Source organism: Acomys minous (assembly GCF_964271855.1).
Source record: "Acomys minous genome assembly, chromosome: 1".
Classification (NCBI taxonomy): domain Eukaryota; kingdom Metazoa; phylum Chordata; class Mammalia; order Rodentia; family Muridae; genus Acomys; species Acomys minous.
This window is the reverse complement of record NC_140483.1, coordinates 140373859-140392991: the sequence shown is the minus strand read 5'-3', so window position 1 is coordinate 140392991 and position 19133 is coordinate 140373859. Positions and strand designations below refer to the sequence as shown.

Sequence of the window (19133 nt, the reverse complement as noted above, 5' to 3'; positions counted from 1 at the left end):
TAGAAAATTTCTATGGAGGTGGGTAACCTGTGAAGACTCCCGACATTGCAGCAAAACCAAGGTCTGTACTGTGATGCTCGGATGCCCTCAAGGGCCCAAGTGTAGGTCACATGATGCCCAGCAATCATTGAAAGGAACTGGAGCATACCACGGAAAACAAAATGTCCATGAAAACAACACTCCTCTTTAGAAGATGTATGGATAAAATATGGTGACACACTTTGTTGACAAGAACACCACGGGAGAGCCTGGTTCACCTCTCCACACTCACCCAGCTGTTAGCAGTTAGTCATCTTTGGAAGAGCTGGCCTTCGCATAGGTAATTTATGCAGCTCTTGCAAGTCCCAGACACTATGCAAATGTCCTATTTAATGCTGACCTTAATAGCACCAGCCCAGGGCCCAGTAACCAGAAATTTCTCTTCAAACTTGCATGGAGGAGTCACATTTTAAAGCCTGTCACTCTTCATCGGGAACTGCCACTTAACTGTCAGTAATATGGCTTTTAGAATTTAAATTGCGCAGGATGTAAAAATAATTCTTAACAGCAGGTAATTGCAGTTTATAATTTGTTTCCTCCTCTAAATGCTCCACCACAAGATTCTCAGCCTTATTATTGGTGGAGATTGTGAGTTCTCAGTTTGGAGGAAGTGGTCAAAAAAATAGATACTTTTACTAGAAGGTGGCACTGATGGAGAAGGAGGGGAGTTGGAACAACTAGATTCTAAAAGCTTTTTAACTTAATATAAAATTTTATAATGTCTATTATGCTATATTAACTACCTAACAATTAATAATTTTCTATGCTTGTGTTAACAAAAAAAATAGCACAGCTTGGGTGAGACTTAAAGAGCAAAGTTTAAGATGTCTCCCTTGGTCCTCCATACACGAACATCCCTAGTGTCCCCTAATGATCAAATTTCATCTCTTTTTATTTTACCTATCCATACTTGTTTGTGTTGGTGTGTGGTTTGAGTGAAGATTTCCCTGGAGGCACACAGCCTTGGATCCCCTGCAGCTAGGGTTAACAATTGTGAGCTTCCTGATGCCAGTGCTGGGAGCCGAACTAAGGTCCTCTGAAGAGAGCAGCGCTTGCTCTTAGCCACCGAGCCACGACTCCAGCTCCTCAACTTCATCTTTTTGTGAAACACACTAGTGAGGTTAGGACCCTTGCTAGGGCCCCACTTTTAACCTAATCATCTCATATTCTGTAGATTAGAGGGATGATTCAGTATTTGAGTTTGGACATTCACACTCTTTCTCAGCACCTAGAGAAAGCGCGGACCCTGTGGAATATGATTTTCATAGAGAAGCTCCTGCCCTTGAGAGACGTACATTTTCACCGTCTGATAAATGAGTCGTGCGCCTATTTACAGTTAAATTCATTAAACTTAAATGCAATTACAACTCAGCTCCTCATTTTTACTTATTATGTTTCCCGGCTCGCTCATGGCATGTGACTTACGATGACAACATTGCAATGTTAATACCGAGCAATTCCATCATCCTAAGTAATTGCTGGTGGGCTGTCATTGCCGGACAGAAATTTGCCCTTTTCAAGTGCCCTGATAGCCTCAAGGGAGCACAACAGAACCGAGGTCCAGAGCTGTGCTGTCTCAGCTGCAGTCTTTGTCCCCTTTCTGTCTTCACATTCATTCAGCCCCTCACTGTCACCGGTTCTGTCTTCGCCTTGGCTCCTCACACTCCCTCCTAATTCTACTCGTTTGTCTTTTGTGGTTTTCCTCCTAAGTGCTCGCCACTCTTCTGATTTTTTTTTTTTTTTTTGAGTGGTGTGATGGTTATCGAAAATGGTTTGCCAAATAATATTTGAGAGATGGCCCTTCTAATCAGAAAACACTGCTTCTCTTTCCGTGTTTGGCCAGATGGTAGAAATGGAATCACCTGAGAGGTAAGCATCTGGGAATGACTTTGAGGGACCCCCCCCCCGTCCGCCCCCTGCTTCTTGACTACAGATATGTGACCAGCTGCCTCCAGCTGCTACCAGGACATTTCCTCTCTGATGGACTGCATTCTCAAACTATGAACCAAAATAAACCTCCTTTTTTCTTAATTTCTTTTCAGGTGTTTCATCTCAGCAATGAGGAAACGAACACAGAGAAGTGGGGCCACTTCTGAAATGGCCATGTCGTCCTTAGGGATGTGGGGTTGGCTAAGGGGAGGGGTATGAAAGAGTTTGGAACTTTGGATGAGCACAGTTCTAGAATGCCGTAAGCAGGGCTCAGGGCACCACTGTGGTGGGAATTTGGAATAACACACACACACACACACACACACACACATACACACATACACACACACGTATGGGGAGGGACAGAGGGAAACAAGGATTCTCCCAGGCTCTGGAATAAAGACCAGTATTTATTGCTGTACTGCAGCATTCTGGCTATGAGTCTGGCTGTGTGCGCTTCCCACGTCCTGAGAACCTGCGTGAGACTCGATTTAGGAAACGGGCTAACTTTGGTCTGGTAAAGGAGATTTCCAGACAGGATAGCATGCTTATCCAGAACCACAGTAGGAGGAAGTAAAAGGCAGAGCAGAAAGATAGGAAAAGAATAGGCGGTTGGTTTGCCGAGGAAAGTGCGAGCGAGTTTGAAGTTACAGAAGAGGCAGCTTTGAAAGCATCTGTAGCTGTGGAAGACGTGAGCATAACTCCAAAGAACCCGGTGCTCTGTCACAGAACGGTGTGCTGAGGAACAAGACCATAATAGTAAAGGCTCCATGTTATGAAAATTCAGATTCCTTTCAAATAAGAGAGCCTACACTGAGAGTGTCTGTCACTGAAGGGGTGAAATCAGCTGTGTAGGAAATTCTTGTTCCAGGGTTGGCACAGAAAGACTGATGGCGAAACTCTGGTCCAAGGCGGGCAGGGCTCCATCCCAAGCTGGCTGTATAACTTGATAGCTCCATCCATTTGGTATTGGTTTTGGAAGAGTGATGGGGGCGTGGAGTCTTTCCTGGGAGATAATAAGTCCCAAAGAGGCCACCGTGTGAAGTTGTGATGGTGAAGGCTAATTCACACCATAGACCCCATGATGTTAGAAACAACAGGCCACGGGGCCATCCACTAAGGAAAGCTGTAACTATGGCGTAGAGATGGCCAAAAGAAAGGCTGCCCCTGGTGTGGAGGCATAGTTAGAGAGGTGAGAGTCCTCAAGCCCCGCCTCTCACGTGACTCCATCACAGCCTCAAATGCTGTATACAGGGAACTGTATGGAATTTGGTCTCTGCCCTGTTAGGTTTGGTCTGATGTTTCCTTTCTATGCCCTCATGTGTCACTTTTATAATGAGGATGCTACTTCTGTGTGTGAAAGTACATAAATTGTTTATAGGGGTTTACAGTCAAGGGACCACCTGGGTCTCAAAGGAGACTTTGTACATATGCTTTTGAAGAGCCGGGACTGATAAAAAACTATGGAGACTCTGAATGCATTTTGCAAGATGAAATGATGGCTGTGAGAGTCAGGGGTCAAAGGGTGGAGGATTAAGGCTAAATTGTTATAGGTTTGTGCATCAAGTCGACAAGGGGTGGCTTGTGTTAGTTAATATTTATTAATAATTTGAAAGGGTATAGAATAACGTAAGAGATAAAAAACCCTCTGGGTATGCCTGCAAGGGGATTGCTGGGTGAAGGAAGACCACTCTAAACAAGAGTGGGGGCCCTATGCCACAGACTGGGGCTCAAGGCTGAAAAGGGGGAGACTGTTAGCTGAGCTGAGAATTCTTGCCTCTTTGCTCCTTGACAATGTGAGCAGCTACCCCAAATCTCCTGCGGCCACAGTGGACTATCCTATTGAGCTGTGAACCAAGACAAAACCTTCCTCCGAGTTGGTTTGCCAGGCATTTTGTTACATAAATGAAGGAACGAGTACAGCTGCTCTTGGAGTTGTTTTTGGTTCGCTCAGATATGCACCTTGGTTTAAGAATGCCTGGGGACTGAGCAGTGGATGAAGTGGCTTTGTGATGTGTCTTGGAAGCATATCATTCACAAGAGTTTAGTTTCTGTTAGTCTTGTTTTTTTTTTTTTTCTTTTATTATTATTCTGGCATCAACCCTTAAATTGGTCAGCCCAGCAGTGAATACACTCTGGAGTCAGGCTGCCTGAATTCCAGTTTTTGTCTCATAACATACTAGCTATTTGGCTTCAAAGAAGTGAAACTTAAGAATTGATATATATATATATATATATATATATATATATATATATATATATATATATATATGTGTGTGTGTGTGTGTGTGTGTGTGTGTGTGTGTGTGTGTGTGTGTATGTGTGTGTGTGTATAGTGACATACATGTATTAAAATGTCATGAAAATCTATTCTTTTATATGCTTACAAAACATTTTTCTTTTAACATTTTTTCATCTAATTAAAATATAATTATATCACTTCCTCCATTTCCTCTTCTCCCATGTTATAACCTCATTCTTTAATTATTAATGTAACATATATGTATGATTAAATATATAAATGTAGCTTACTGAGTTTTTTAGTCCTGCTTGTATGTGTACTTTTTAGGGCTGACCATTTGAGTTTTTGCCAGTAGTTTTTTGTCTAGGGGTGGGGTCCCATGCTTGCTGACATGTCAACTGGTGTTGTTATTGGTCAGATCTTGTTTATACAGCCATATTGTTGAGATTTCATGGGTGTAGCCCCTCTGTCATATCTGGATGGCTCCATCTTACAACAGATTTCCTGATCCTCTGGCTCTTACATTCTTTCAAACCCCTTTTCAACAATGTTCCCTGAGTGTATTAGTTACTGTTCTATTGCTATTAAAAGACACATGACCAAGGCAACTTATAAAAGAAAGGACTTAACTGGTAGCTAGCTAGAAGTTTCAGGGGGGTTAGTCTACAAACATTAAGGTAGAGGGGTTGGTAGTAGGCAGGCAAGCATGATCCTGGAGCAGTATCTAAGAGTATATATTTTATCTTTAAGATGGAGAGAGAGAGAGAGAGAGAGAGAGAGAGAGAGACAGACAGACAGACAGACAGACAGACACAGACAGACAGACAGAGACACAGAGAGAAACAGAGAGACAGAGAGAGACAGAGACAGAGACAGAGAGACAGAGAGACAGAGAGACAGAGAGAGACAGAGACAGAGAGACAGAGAGAGACAGAGACAGAGAGACAGAGAGAGAGAGACTGGTGTTGGCTTTTGAAATCTCAAAGCCCACCCCTGGTGACACACCTCCTTCAACAAGACCACACCTCTTAATCCTTCCCAAAGAAGGTTCCTTGATGATCATTGAGAGTTAGATTCATCTCCGGGAAGAAGGATAAGTATTTATAATTCAGGTAGGAATTACACTGGGATAAAATGTGGCACTAATTGATTCTCATTTGAGAACTGTGACCTCACCAGTCATAGGTGCTTTGCTGGGGTTTACAATATCAAGAATGATTTGAGTGGGCCTTACATCCAATTAGAGAGCCATTGGTTACTACTAAAATATAAGAGCTACTATTGAACATTTAGTGATATCTTGGTGTGGTTATTGTTATTGTGGTTCATAGATATCGCAGCTGGGTAGTATTATTGCATGCTTTCTTCCTTTGGCGGCTGGCATAACACTTTCCAGTACTATAAGAGTTAGTTCCCGAGGACATGAAAATTTCAGGTCAGATCCAGATCAATTCCTCTGAGTACTGTGTGACACACACTATGTGGTGTGGTCAACAATTGGGACTTACCTTCAACCTCTGGGAAGCAATGAAAGACAATAGCAATAAGCTATCTTGTTTGGGGAGTTTTTTGTACTGCCCTGACCAACAGCCTGAAAGGGGGTTTCTCATGCCTGGGACTGAGATCTTGGCTCGGTCTATGTCTATGGCTCTCAGGAGGAGTGTTATCACCCCGGGTGAAAAGATTCCATTTAAACTATATACATATGTACACATGTGCATGTGTATGTATTGAATTTTAGGCCAATATAAAATATGATTCTTTATGGATTTTTAAAAAAATCCTTACTATAGTTTATCCCTTCCTCTCCTTCTGCAATGACCTGCCTCCCTGCTCCCAAATTACCCATTCCCACTAACTCCATAACACCTCTATCTTGCTGCTGCCCTCTCTGTCTCCTGCCCTATGGTCCCTTTTTATTTCCTTGGCTTCTATGGTTACTCCAGGTTACATATTCACATCTGAGGATTTGGAGCTGGGAACCACAGATGAGCAAGAACATTTGTTTTTGTTTTTTTGTTTTTTTCTGCATCTGTGTTACCCCCATGATACTCTACTTCCTAGTTCTTTTCATTTACCAGTAAATTTTTTTATTCTACATTGCTCTACAAATAGTATTTCATTTATAATACGAACATGTGACATATTTTTTATTACCCATTATCAGCTGAAGGACATTTGGGTTATTTTCATTTCCTAGCAATTGTGAACAGAGTGACAGTGATCATGGCTGAACAAGTACCCGTGGAGTAGGACATGTGTGGAAGAGTGGTAAAGCCAGGTTATAAGGTGGATTTACTTTTAGCTTTTTTTTTTTTTTTTTTTTTTTTTTTTTTTTTTTTTTTGATACACTTCACACTGATTTCCAGAGTGGCTGCACAAAGTTGCAGTTCCGCCAACAGTGAATGAGGGTTCCCCTTAGCCACATGCTTTCTAACATTTGTTGTTGGTTGCTTTGATTACCTTAGCCATTCTGACTGGGATGAGAGACAATCTCAACTTCCCCAACTACTAAGGATGATGAACACTTTCTGAGCTACATCTTACTTATTTTTATTTCTTCTATTAAGAGTTATTAAGTTCTAGAGCCTGTTTTTAATAGGATATTGTTTGTTTGCTTTGAGTTTTAGTTTTTTTTTTTTTTTTTTTTTTAGTTCTTTGTATGTTCTAGATACTATGTTCTCTTCCATTCTGTGGAGTGCTCTTCACTTGATTGTCTCTTTAGCAGAGCAGAAACTTCTGACTTTATTCGGTCTCACCTGTCAACCGCTGGCCCTAATTCCTAAGCAAATGGAACCCTATTTAGAAAGCTCTTTCCTACGCTTATATCTTGTAGGCTACTGTTTGTTTTTTCCCAGCAGTCTCAGAATTTCAGGTTTCAAATTGAGGTTGCTGATCCAGTTGGAGTTAATTTTTTAATGTAAGGTGGTAGAAGTCTAATTTTATTTTATTTTATTTTTGCATTTAGACATCCAGTTTCTTAGCACCATTTGTTAAAGATGCTATCTTCTCTGATGTGTATCTTCAGCACTATTGTCAAATATCAGGTGGCTATTTCTATGAGTACTCATGTTGGGATTCTGTAAAAACAGAATCATACTGTTTTTATTACTGTTGCTCTGTTCTATCTTGAGATCTGGTGGCAGCAATACTTCCACTATTGTGGGAGTGTTTTGTTTTTTCCTCAAGATTGCATTGACTATTAGGGGTCTTTTGTGGTTCCATATGAATTTTAGAATTATTTTTTATTATTTCCGTGAAGAGTGCTGTAGGGTCTTTGATTGGGGTTGCATTGACTGTACAAACTGCTTCTGAGAGAACTAATTCCACCAACTCATAAACATGTGAGACCCTTTCATTTTCTGGCATTGTCTTCAATCTTTTTCTTCACAGATTTAAAGTTTACATTGTAGAGCTCTTTCACCTCCTTGGTAGGTATGTTCCAAGATATTTTATTTTCTTTAAAGCTATTGTAAATACAAGTATGTCCATTAATGCATATTTTTCAGAACTGACCATTTAGTACTTAACCTATTGGTGTCCTTTCCCCCAGGGAATACCATGTCCTATACTCTAATCATTTCTGGGTTGCCTATAATTCTTTGCGTTAGGTTGGGGTCTCAAGGGCCATGTCATCTGCTTTGGCATGTCATTTTGCTTGTTCAGCTCATGTTTGGGCAGTCATACTTGTCACATTTTATGGATGTAGCTTCCGATATTACTAGAAGAGGAAATTCCTGGATTCTTTGGTTGTTACAATATTACCACCTTCTCTTCCATAGTGTCCCCTGAGCTTTAGGTGGAGAAGTTGTTTTGTAGATATGTTCATTGGGATCAGGCTCTATAAGTCTACATTTTGATTGGTTGTGGTTTTCTGTAATGATCTCAGTCTGTACTAGAGAAAAGTTTTCTTGATAAGGGGTGATGACAAGCATGTAGAGTGTAGTAGGAATTAATTATACTGATTTAGTAATTAAAGTGGTGGTTACAGGTTCTACTCCAAGATCCATGGCTTTACTAGCCCTATGCAGTTGTCTAGGTTTCTAATATCATGCATGATTTCCCTCTTGTTGGGCAGGCCAATTAGAGAGGTGTTAGTTACTCCAATGTATGTGTGCCACTATTGCCCTTAGATGGACTACTTTTTTTTAATACCAACTGTGTCTATGGCATGACTTACATATAGAAAGATATGTGTATGGTATGTCTCTGTGTGGCTTTGGTATAATTTGTAACTTTTAGAATACATCACTTAAGTGAACGGGTGCTTTGTGTGTGTGTGTGTATGTGTGTGTGTGTGTGTGTGTGTGTGTGTATGTGTGTGTGTGTGTCCCTACTCAAAGATAAAATAAATCAACTAGCTAATATAAAGAAAAACAAGTAAGGGAGATATTAATGTACAGATAAGGAAAGGAGTGAAAAAGAAAATGAATTATTAAAAGGAAAAAAACTTACACTGTTGAGAAATCTTTGTAGAAAGATTGTTATTGAAACAAATGTTCCAATTTCTTCAGTCATCTAATTTCATAGTTATAATTTATACAGCAAATGATCCTAAATAGCAATATGTGCCAGACATGTGCAGAGCAGTTTAGAAGGTTTATTGACCTGCCAATGTTTTCAGTACTGTAATCTCTGTTTTCATTTATTGATTATTTTGATAGACTAGAAAATTGGCCATTTCTATAACTAGTGACACCCCCTACACATAATCAGCCTCTTGGGATCTTTAGCCATCCTAAAACATAAAAAGTTAAGGACTCAGCATTCAGACCCTTCAGAACTTGCAGCAGCACCCATTGACCGACAAACATAAAGAATCCTGGAATGATGTCCTTGCGGATTGTGGAATTGCAGTACTCTTTTTTGCTAGTCATGGCCCTTTAGCAAATAATTTTGACTCACTGTCTATTAGGCTATCCACTTGTCCCACATCTAGCTCAGTTCACAGCTGGGAAGTTACATAAGACTTGTGTAGATATGTTTGGAGATACGAGAGTTAGCCTCCGCCAATGAATGAGGAGAACGGCAGAGATTAAAATAATGAAACATTTCTTTGTGCTTATGTTGGATAAGAGGTGCTGTGTAAATCTAATGCCTCTCTTTTACTACGGCCTGTACGTTTAGATGCAGTTTTAAAATATCGGAAACAAGTTTTCGTCACAGGCTTTTTGTAATAAATAGAATAGAGAAAATGTAACGAGATAGTGAATGCTCTTGTGCACACATTCCCTCTCTTTAACTAGCAAATTTTTGTGCACAGAAATGTGTTTGTGGTTTTATGTATATCTGGTGAGTGAACATGCGAGAGATGGTTGTACAATATCTACATACGTATAAGTAAGTAGTGCATGTGTGTGTGTGTGTGTGTGTGTGTGTGTGTGTGTGTGTGTATTGGTGTATGATTTATATATCTATAGGTTGATATGTGTGTTCTGTATAGATGTCTGAGGACAGGGATCTGCATGTATGTAATGTGGTATTGCCTGTGTGCATATCTGAAATGAACCTGTAGAGTTTACATTTCATCCATGAGTCCATTTTGTAAATTCTGGTTTCAAAGCTTCAACTGTACTTGTTTTCATGTATGTTTCAGGGTCTAAAATTATCTTGGTCCAACATCAGGAAATAAGAAACATGTAGGCTACACATTAAGGTTTGACCTTTCTTCTCCCATTCTATAAAGGACATATAAAGGCGAAATACCAAAGACTGTACAGCTAGAAGCTTTTCAAAGAAGCAATGTGAATTTTCTTCCTACTTAATATTTCCCTAAATGTTCTTCTAAAACATCTCAAATTTTATCACCATCCAACCACGGGATGTTTCAGATATTTAGTTAATTCGTATTGAGAGAACTTGGCAAACAATTGTGTTTGTGTGTGCTTCTGTGTGTAAAATTTCCTCCGAGTAGACATAAAAGTGATATGTAGCTCCAACTCTTCTAGGTGAATCGCTTCTTTTAAAAAATTCTTATTCTCTGCTTGATTTCCTGAACTAAATAACCATTGATTGATATCCTTGCAGCATGAAGTAATAAACTGATGTACTCTACACTTCTTGCATTTAAAGAAAGTGATTATAGTAGTTTTATGATCGTAGTGATTGCCCTTTTTACTTTAGAATTCTATGTCTGAAAATTATGTCATCTTGATCTCAAGAGGCACCCTATTCAACTTCCATGCAACAGTGAGCATCAAATTGAGGTAGAAAGTACTTGCCACACGGCTTAGTTTTAATTAGAGATTTTAAAGGATACCATCAAAAGTATTCAATAGAGACTATGATTTAGTCTGTGCAATCATTTGAAACATTAAGGCAAACTAAATGGAGTGATTTTGCTGATTTCGGTATTGTATAGGCTGGTGATTTCTGTGTTCTGTTTTTCAGTGTCTGAGACCAGGTGCAATTTCATAATATCACCAATGACTGACCTACTATCCCCTAAACCCCTACTGCTTAAAACAAGGTCATAAACACTCTCAGAATAGGCCAGGAAAGTGTTGCTAGTTCAAGGTTTCTTTACAGCTATTTATATATGTGAAGGTGACTGTTGGTCTTCAATTGAAAGGCTCTGGAATTGCCTAGAAGACAGCCTCTGTAGATGCGGTGGAGGGATTCTTTAGACTAGATTAGTCTCTGGGCTTGATTGTTCAAAATAATCTTGTTTAGGCTAACTGGGGTTGGCAGCCTCTCTACAATGGTGAGAGGCACCGTGCCCTGGGCCTGGAGCCTGGGCTGCATGAAAGGCTAAAAGCTGGCTGAGTGTGACCAGGCCACAGAGGCAGTGTGACCAACTGCTTCAACCTCTTGCTGCTGACAGAACATTTCTGCCAAGATGGACTGGGCCCTCAAACTATGTGCCAAAGTAAACTCCTGCTTCCATAAATTGCTTAACAGAAGTCTGTGTGGTGTACATGCTTGTATTGTGTGTGTATGCATCTGTGTGTGCCAGTGCACGTGCACATTTTATGTACATTCCAAAGGTTGAGAGTCTTCCTTGGTCATTTATTCATCAAGGCATGGCTTTTCAACTGAATACAAGCCCAGCAGTACAACTAGTATGCTAGTCACCTTGTCCCAGGGATTCCCTGTGTCTTCCTTCCCAGTAGGGAATTACAGATCCAACACCACCTCCTGGCTTTGTGTGGATTCTGGACATCCAAACTCCAGTCTTCATGCTTATATGGTATACACTTTAATTCCAGAAACTAAGAATATTTGTGTATTGAAATCATATATATGTAATTATACACATACACACAAACACACACACGTGTGTGTTTATTTAGGATACTAGTTACTTCCTAAAAAAAAAAGAAAAAAGTAGTTAGAAAAGGCCAAAGTTCATATTCCTTCCCGCATTGTTGATTGTTGCATGTGTGTGCTTATGTGTATGTGCACAAAATGTTTTGTGATGTTATTTGACTCTTATTTCTTCACTACTTCTAAGAATATCTTAATATTAAATTTATTTCAAAAAATAAACAAAATATTTAATATGCATTATTTTATGTTTTCTATTATTTATTTATATGTTTATTTTTATATTACATGTTTATCTACTCATTAGCAAGTGAACTGTACTTTATTACTGTACTATTTTTTTTTTTTTTTTGGTTTTTTTTTTCTTTTTTTTTTTCGAGACAGGGTTTCTCTGTGTAGCCTTGGCTGTCCTGGACTCACTTTGTAGACCAGGCTGGCCTCGAACTCACAGCGATCCTCCTGCCTCTACCTCCCAAGTGCTGGGATTAAAGGCGTGCGCCACCACCGCCCGGCTCTACTGTACTATTTATTAACTAGATGAATGCATTTTGTGTTCCCTTATTTAAAAACCTGGTTAAAGGGTTTTGATAGCCTGTGATGTGTATAGAAGGCTGACATATTGACTGGCAAATAGCAAAAGCATATAGAATGTCATATGTTCTGGAGAACAACAGGAAAACATCCATTACTTATGCCAAGTGGGTACAGATAAAGAATGTAAGCCATGGAAAATTGTTTAATTTTCTTTTTTCTAAGCAGTCTAGTGGGCATGTCTCCTCTTTTTCCTCCTGGCTCACTCCACTGCCCCTCAGTTGTACCCTCATGATCTAAGAATAAATGCTTACAAGACTGTTGGGAAGCTGGTGAGTGGAGGTGATGGCAGAGACTGAGAATGGGAGGGGATGGTGAATAGGAACAACTAGAGGAGAAAGGGAGCAAAGACCAGCTCATGGCTCAGCACCATTGCTAAGCTCTCCTTAAGGTTAACCAACTAAATTTGAGCCAATGGAATGCGCTGGGAAGGAAACAAGGAATGATTCATAAATACCCCCAGCAGATCTTCTATGGCTCCCTTCCCCATCTGATAGGTGTATTTTGATCTCATAACTATCTAAGAATTCATGTACTGAAAATGTTAGAATGTCCACCAACCTGGGTCCCTAAGTGACTGAGTGATGGATAAATACGAATTTTTTTCCTACCATGGATCAGACTTTGTGTAAGTGAGGAGAGGGATGGAAGGGAAAAAATGAGCAGGTGGTGGTGATGGTAACTAAGAATGTTTGAAGAAGCCAGGTGGAAGGACACTAGTGTGTGTGTGTGTGTGTGGTCTGTGTGTGTGTGTGTGTGGTCTGTGTGTGTGTGTGTGTGTGTGTGTGTGTGTGTGTGTGTGTGTGTGCATTTGGAAATAACCAACATAGGAGGAGAGTATTTCTCCCAGGGATTATAGGTTTACAAATAAAAATCCAGTGCCAAGTATGGGATATTTCTCCTCCAGCTGTTGATTAGAGGTATCCTGGAGACCCCCAAAGCAATACAACATTGCCATTGTTGTTGATTGCCTACCAGTATTTGATGGAGAGAATCTGGCCAACCGACAGACAGACAGACAGAGACAGAGAGACACATAGATAGACAGAGACAGGGAGACAGTCAAGTAGACATTTCTTTCATTCCATTTCTACTTCTCCGTCCAAGAGTCATGTCTTCCCTTTGAGACCTTCCAGCTACTGGAAGAAGAAAGTCCTTTCAGACCCATCCCATCCTAACTCCAAACTGATCCAGGCCAACTTCCAAACAAACTCCGGGTCAAACTGGACCTGGTCACCTGCTTTATAGTTTTCTCTCTCTCCCTTGACCTTCTGAGGCACTGTCCCTGGTCTTCTCTCTAGCTGGCCCATTCTGAAGTGATGTTGGACTGTAGCACTGGGTTCCTGCTCCCCTCTGTGGGAAGTGGGAGTTTAGTTCCCCACCTTTTAATGTTCCTGTGGGAAGCCACTGACATGACAAGATAGTGAAGTTCCATAGTCTTTGCTCACAGCATTTTAAAGCACTAGAGCTATTGCATTTACATTGTAACAGGAGAATCTTTAATACATTGATGTAGAGAGCTTAGCTGTTCAGTCTACACACTGACTTTTTAGCAGCAGGGAACATTTCATCAGAGCCTTAGACAGAGAAGACAAAGTATGGCTTAATGACTCTGTCCACATACATATTTCACCAGAAACTATTCTGTTTTCAAAAGGAAAAAACCCATATATTATCTTAATAACTTGAAAATTATTCAAAGAAGCATATTTCTTATCTTATCAGTTCAAAAAAAGCCAAGACCTACATACCAAACTCCAAAGTCCACTTGCCTTTGTTCTTAAACATTTGTCAAGAAACAATTAAAAATTGACTGAAGTCACATTGCACAAACATGCCTTATATCTACGGCAATTAAATTTAGTAATAGGTTTAATTACAAATACCTATATATTTAGTTGTAAATAAAAGCCTTCTTAAAGGCAAAATAATTTAGAACAATTTAAATTAATGACTGAGCTGAATTTCATATAGTAGGCTTTGAGAAAGAAGAAAATGAATGTTAGTAAGGAGTGTACACAGGCCCCTAAGACTTCAGGGGGGTGTCACAAAGCCAGCCAAAACTTGGGGGGGGGGTTCCCATAACCTTCAAGACTGTGTGATCCAGAAGAGTGAGGCTGCTGGAGCTTCTGGGCTCTAGTTAGTGCACCCCTGAGTCAGACTTGGCTGGAAGGTCACCTTGTCCTGAAGAAGTTGGGTGTGGATGGCAGCAATCAAGTGGAACAAGGCCTCTCAGCCTGGAGATCAGGAAGTCTGTGAGGAAGAGGTCAGAGGACGATGGATGTGGAGGACTTGGAGGAGAGCAAGGAGGCCTGGAGTCAGAAAAGTCTCAAGAAGCGAGGGGTATTCGGACCAAGAGACTTGCACTACTCATGATGGCAGAGGCCACAAAAGACCAGAGGTCTCAGCTTAGACTGGTGGCTGCCTTGCCTGTGTAGTGAGCTTAGAGGATTTCCACGCTCCCAAACGAATGACCACAGAAAAGGGGACAGGGAGCTCTCTGCTCAAAGGACCCTAAAAGGAAAACTGAGGCAGAGAGACAGGCAGGCAATGTCTGCCTCAGCAGGCAGAGGTTGACCACCAGGATAGCATGAGACCTCAACATGTCCATGGTTAAGTGTGCTTAGAGGGGCTGAGGGACAGGTAAACACACACACACACACACACACACACACACACACACACACACACACACAGAGCTACCAGGAAGTTACAGCGATATTTTGTGATCTGACCTGTCAGGATGGGGTTAAGGCAGTCATGGCTAGGACCTAGAATAGCCTGACTCAGCTCTTCATGACCTGAGGCTAGTACCTAACACTGTGTGCCATGAGTTACTATAGGCGTGCCCTTTTAAAACACGTGTGTGAGTGTATGTATGAATGAAGAGGGGTGATTTTTGTACTATGTGTTGCTTTTGCGTCTTCCTCTCCCTCCTTCCTAAAATACAGACAATTAAAAAGAAACCTGAAACTGAAAAAGAAAGGTTGGGCTTTAGGCAGGTGGGTTACACACCTTTAGATGTTGCTAGAGCGAAGGTTTATTCTGGCTCTCTTTTTGAGTGCGGCGCTTGAGCCTGATGCCTTCAAATATTAATTTTGGAAACAGGAAAGCAACTATCATAGAATTTATAAAACTGGCCAAAATTTAAAATACTTAACATCTAAAGTAATTTTACATTGATAAACTATCCCAAGCAGTGCACATTAAACATCTGTTAGATTATTGTCATGGTTTTATGATGCACACGCGACTGGCTATGATGTATACTGTGATAGATGTATATGTGTACCACGTCAGATATTTATGTTATTCTAATCAGGCTGAGTCCTTGGGAAACAACAATGATGACTGCATGTGTTATATAGGCCTCCTGCTGTGGTTATGATCAGATAACTGTGAGCAAAAAGACCGTGAGGAAGACGGAGGAGAACACCGTTGTGTCTAGTGAGGTTATTCAGAAAAGGGTTCTAAGCACATAAAATGAGCCCCTTCTATCTTAATAGCAGATATCAGTTGTTTTGCTCAGTTGTTTTTCTGACATTTAAATCCTATCTTGATATACTGCCCAACACACAAAATAATATACAAAGTAATAATTCAGAAAATGTCAAAATGTATAACGCCTTATCCTTGGCTGGCTATGGCATTTGTCAAACATCAAAACACCTTTTGGCAAGTTGGTTATTAAACCTCAAATACAAATTCACACAATGTACATTCACTGCTAGTTTCCATTCTTTCTAATTTGCTGCGTTGGAATCGTTGTTGGCAGCCGTTGTCACGAAACAGCTTTGCCATATATTCAACCAGTGCTATTGGACAATAGCCTTTAAAGGCAGAAAGCTTAAATTCGTTGATCTCTTAAATAAGCAGAGGGCTCTAAATATACCTTTTCACGTGCAAGTACGAAGGGATCAGAAAGCACTCTCTCTAATTTGTCATAAGACCATGGTTCCTGTATATATAGTTAATTCCCTCCAAGGAAGAGAAATGCACAATTCCTTGACTCTCCTGCATAAACATGGATTTTTTTTGAGTAGTGTAAATCCCTTTTTGACATGCAGCCACATAGAGGAATGTGCACAAATCATGAACACAATCTGTGTAGATTTTGCCAACCAAATGCATGGCACAGCACTCCAGCATGTGTGCAGGAGGAGAAAACACAGCACTGCAGCCATGAAAGCCCATGCGAGCTTAAGCTTAAAGGAGGTAGACCAGTTATCTAAGAGAGACTTTCACGGCAGCACGCTGTGGCTCAGGTATCGCTGCCTGCTTTTTGCAATGTGCGTAGTGAGATTAGTAGCAAAGAGTAATAGGATGGACAACAACATGAGGAAAATGTTGCAGTTTGAACCCAGTTCACAAACCAAACCCCAAACAGCCGAACAACCAAAACCCAGCAACCAGGAGGCTGACACGGTTGTTTAGTGTGGAGCAGATGTCCTGAGATGTTGATAAATAGCTGAGGAAAAAATGATATGTAATTATCACTCAGCATAGACTCTAGGTCAGCTCGTGTTCTTTTCCTTTTCTGAGGGAAACACTGATAACTGTGAATCTCATGTGGGGAACATGGAAAATATGTGGTCTAGAAGAAAGGGCGGCCATGGGTGTTTCGTTTGAGGGGAAGGAGCTGGTGATCAGGACTAATGCCTGATTTTCTGTGAACCATTCCAAATACCTGTCCTAGCTCAGAAGATGAGGCCTTGGGATCCTGACATGTTCTGACCTGTGAATAGGGGGCAAACTGACCAGGGTAGGAGATCCTAGCCATTACAGGGAGAAGCCATGATGTCTACTCTGTTTGTGATGTAAGTCTGAGCTGCCATGAGCAAACTTCAGCATCCACTCAGCGTCTATAGCATCTGACTGCACTCTCTGGTGCCTGAGATCTCCTGCTGGGCCTGCAACCTCCATCTCAAGGATAACAACCACTCTCACTTTCTGCTCTATAGACTACTCTTGCTTTTCTTTGACCTATAGCCCAGGCTGACTTGGAATCCTCACTAATCTTTCTGTCTCAGGCTCCCAAGTACTGAGACTATAAACGCATAGAACCACATGACTGGCTCCAAATATTTTTTTCTAAACTGGTAGTTAGATTAAAGGTTGTTTTATGAAGGAATTAGGACCTTCACGTTGTATCTGTTACCTCAACATTAATTGCACTGGATTAATACAATCATTCCCAAGCCTTTTCATTATAAAATTTTACATTTATCTTTCTAAATTTCAATTAATCTGCACGATAATTCCAACTGTTTTGTGTTTACAGACGAATAGAAAATGTATTAGTGAATGTTAATCAGTAGCATACATTTCCCCATCTTTAATTTCTTTAGCCATTTCTTCTTCCTCTAAATATTCTCAGTCCTCTACTGAGTGCTAAGTCCACACTGGTACTAGAAAGAAAATGAGAACTGGGTAGGAAAGATACCCTGGAAGAATTATATCCCTAACCTCCTGTGTGCAACTACCAGAGACTGGAGAGAGAAGCCAGCATCCTCTGTCCTTGCCTGTGTAATAGCCTTCAGTTTGGATCCATTAGAAATGTTGGCTAGTTGGCAAGCTATTTTGCAAATTTGCAGTAACTTTACTATTAAAATTAGTTATTACTAGTTCCTCAAGAATGTTGCCATCTGACGAGACCAAGATCAATAACAACAGCACAGAGACAGGCTTAGGGGTACTGTTTCAGTAGTTTGAAAGAAGCCATAATAATGAGACGAGATTCTGGCTCTGCCAATATAAGTGAGCTATGCAATTACTCAGTGAATATCTGTCTCTTCAACACACTGTGTCAATTTCTGGGTTGTTTTATTGTCCCGTGAGCCACATTACTGCATCTCAAGGGTAGAAAAAAGCTAGAAGGATATTAAGCCAGAATATGAAGGATGAACATTCACCATGTGTTCAGCAGCCTGGAAATTATTGTTTAATATTAATTTATAGATGATTGCTGAGCCAAAGGACATAATATCCATTATGGAAATGTTCAGTCATGGACTCCGTGCCCCAACACTTATTAATTCCAAGCTGAATGTCACATGGCGTGCGGCCCAACCTGAATGTGTTCCGGCGGACAAGAACTTTGTCTAAGAGGAGCAGGAGCATCTCATCACTAGCACACTAAGTTCCGCAAACCAAAGAGCACTTCCTCCCCCCCCAACATAATTAAAGCCAGGAAAACAAAGGAAAGTGGGGCCAGTGTGCATACAGAGAAAGAAGGAGTGCCGCCACACCGTTAGCTAACGATGCTTTGCAGGACTGCCGCATGCATGCAGAGACATTTGCATGGCAGTCGATGAGTCTGTCTGATTCGCTGGTTCATCTCACACTAGCAGATTCAAAGCTCATCTGTGACTGGGCGAGTCTTCTGTGTGAAGCACTGGGTTTAGTAAAATTAACCAAACAACCTTTTATAAGTAAGTAGCCCACAGAGCAAACAAACAAAACAAAACAAAAAAGAAAAAAAAAAAAAAGAAATTGTTTCTACTTCACACATGCTCCCATGGCTTGTCACATAAAAAACGTCTTTGTCGTTTCAAAATACTGTACCTCGCGTATGCGGCTACTGTGAAGAAGGCTATTTACTCCCATTTTCCAGACCATGGCTTATCTTTCTTTCCAGAAGCTAGCGTAGTGTTTAGTGTGGAGGAGATGCCCTTAACTATTGACAAATGCATAAGGAAAGAATGGGTGTATAACATCAGCCAGCACAGACTCTGGGTCAGCCCTCAGGTGGGGGCAGGTGGGGGCACCGCAATTCTTGTAATCATTTCCTGCTCAGTGGAGCTAAGTAAGCTGCCCCAAAGGTTTGTGTTCTTCTCCTTTTAGGAAGGAAACACTGACAACTTTGCATCTCATGTGGGCAACCTATGTGTGGAAAATACATGGTCTAGAAGAAAGGGCAGCCATGATGCTTCACTTGAAGGGAAGGAGTTGGTGAGTGGACATAGTGAGCTATGGAACCGGGGGTTTGCGGGACTTGGGTCTCACACTGTCTAGGAAGGAGATGCCCATCTCTGAACTATTGCCCTGAAACCCCATCACATTTCCT

General features: G+C 40.9%; 1 long non-coding RNA gene across 1 annotated transcript in view; it reads left to right on the top strand.

Moving 5' to 3' along the window:
- The window catches only part of LOC311604995, a 74783-nt gene that overhangs the window by 55251 nt on the left and 399 nt on the right, over nt 1-19133 (top strand). Inside the window, exon 2 of the long non-coding RNA XR_014781769.1 lies at nt 18911-19018. This is a non-coding gene — a long non-coding RNA (uncharacterized lncRNA). The remainder of the gene's footprint in view (nt 1-18910; nt 19019-19133) is intronic.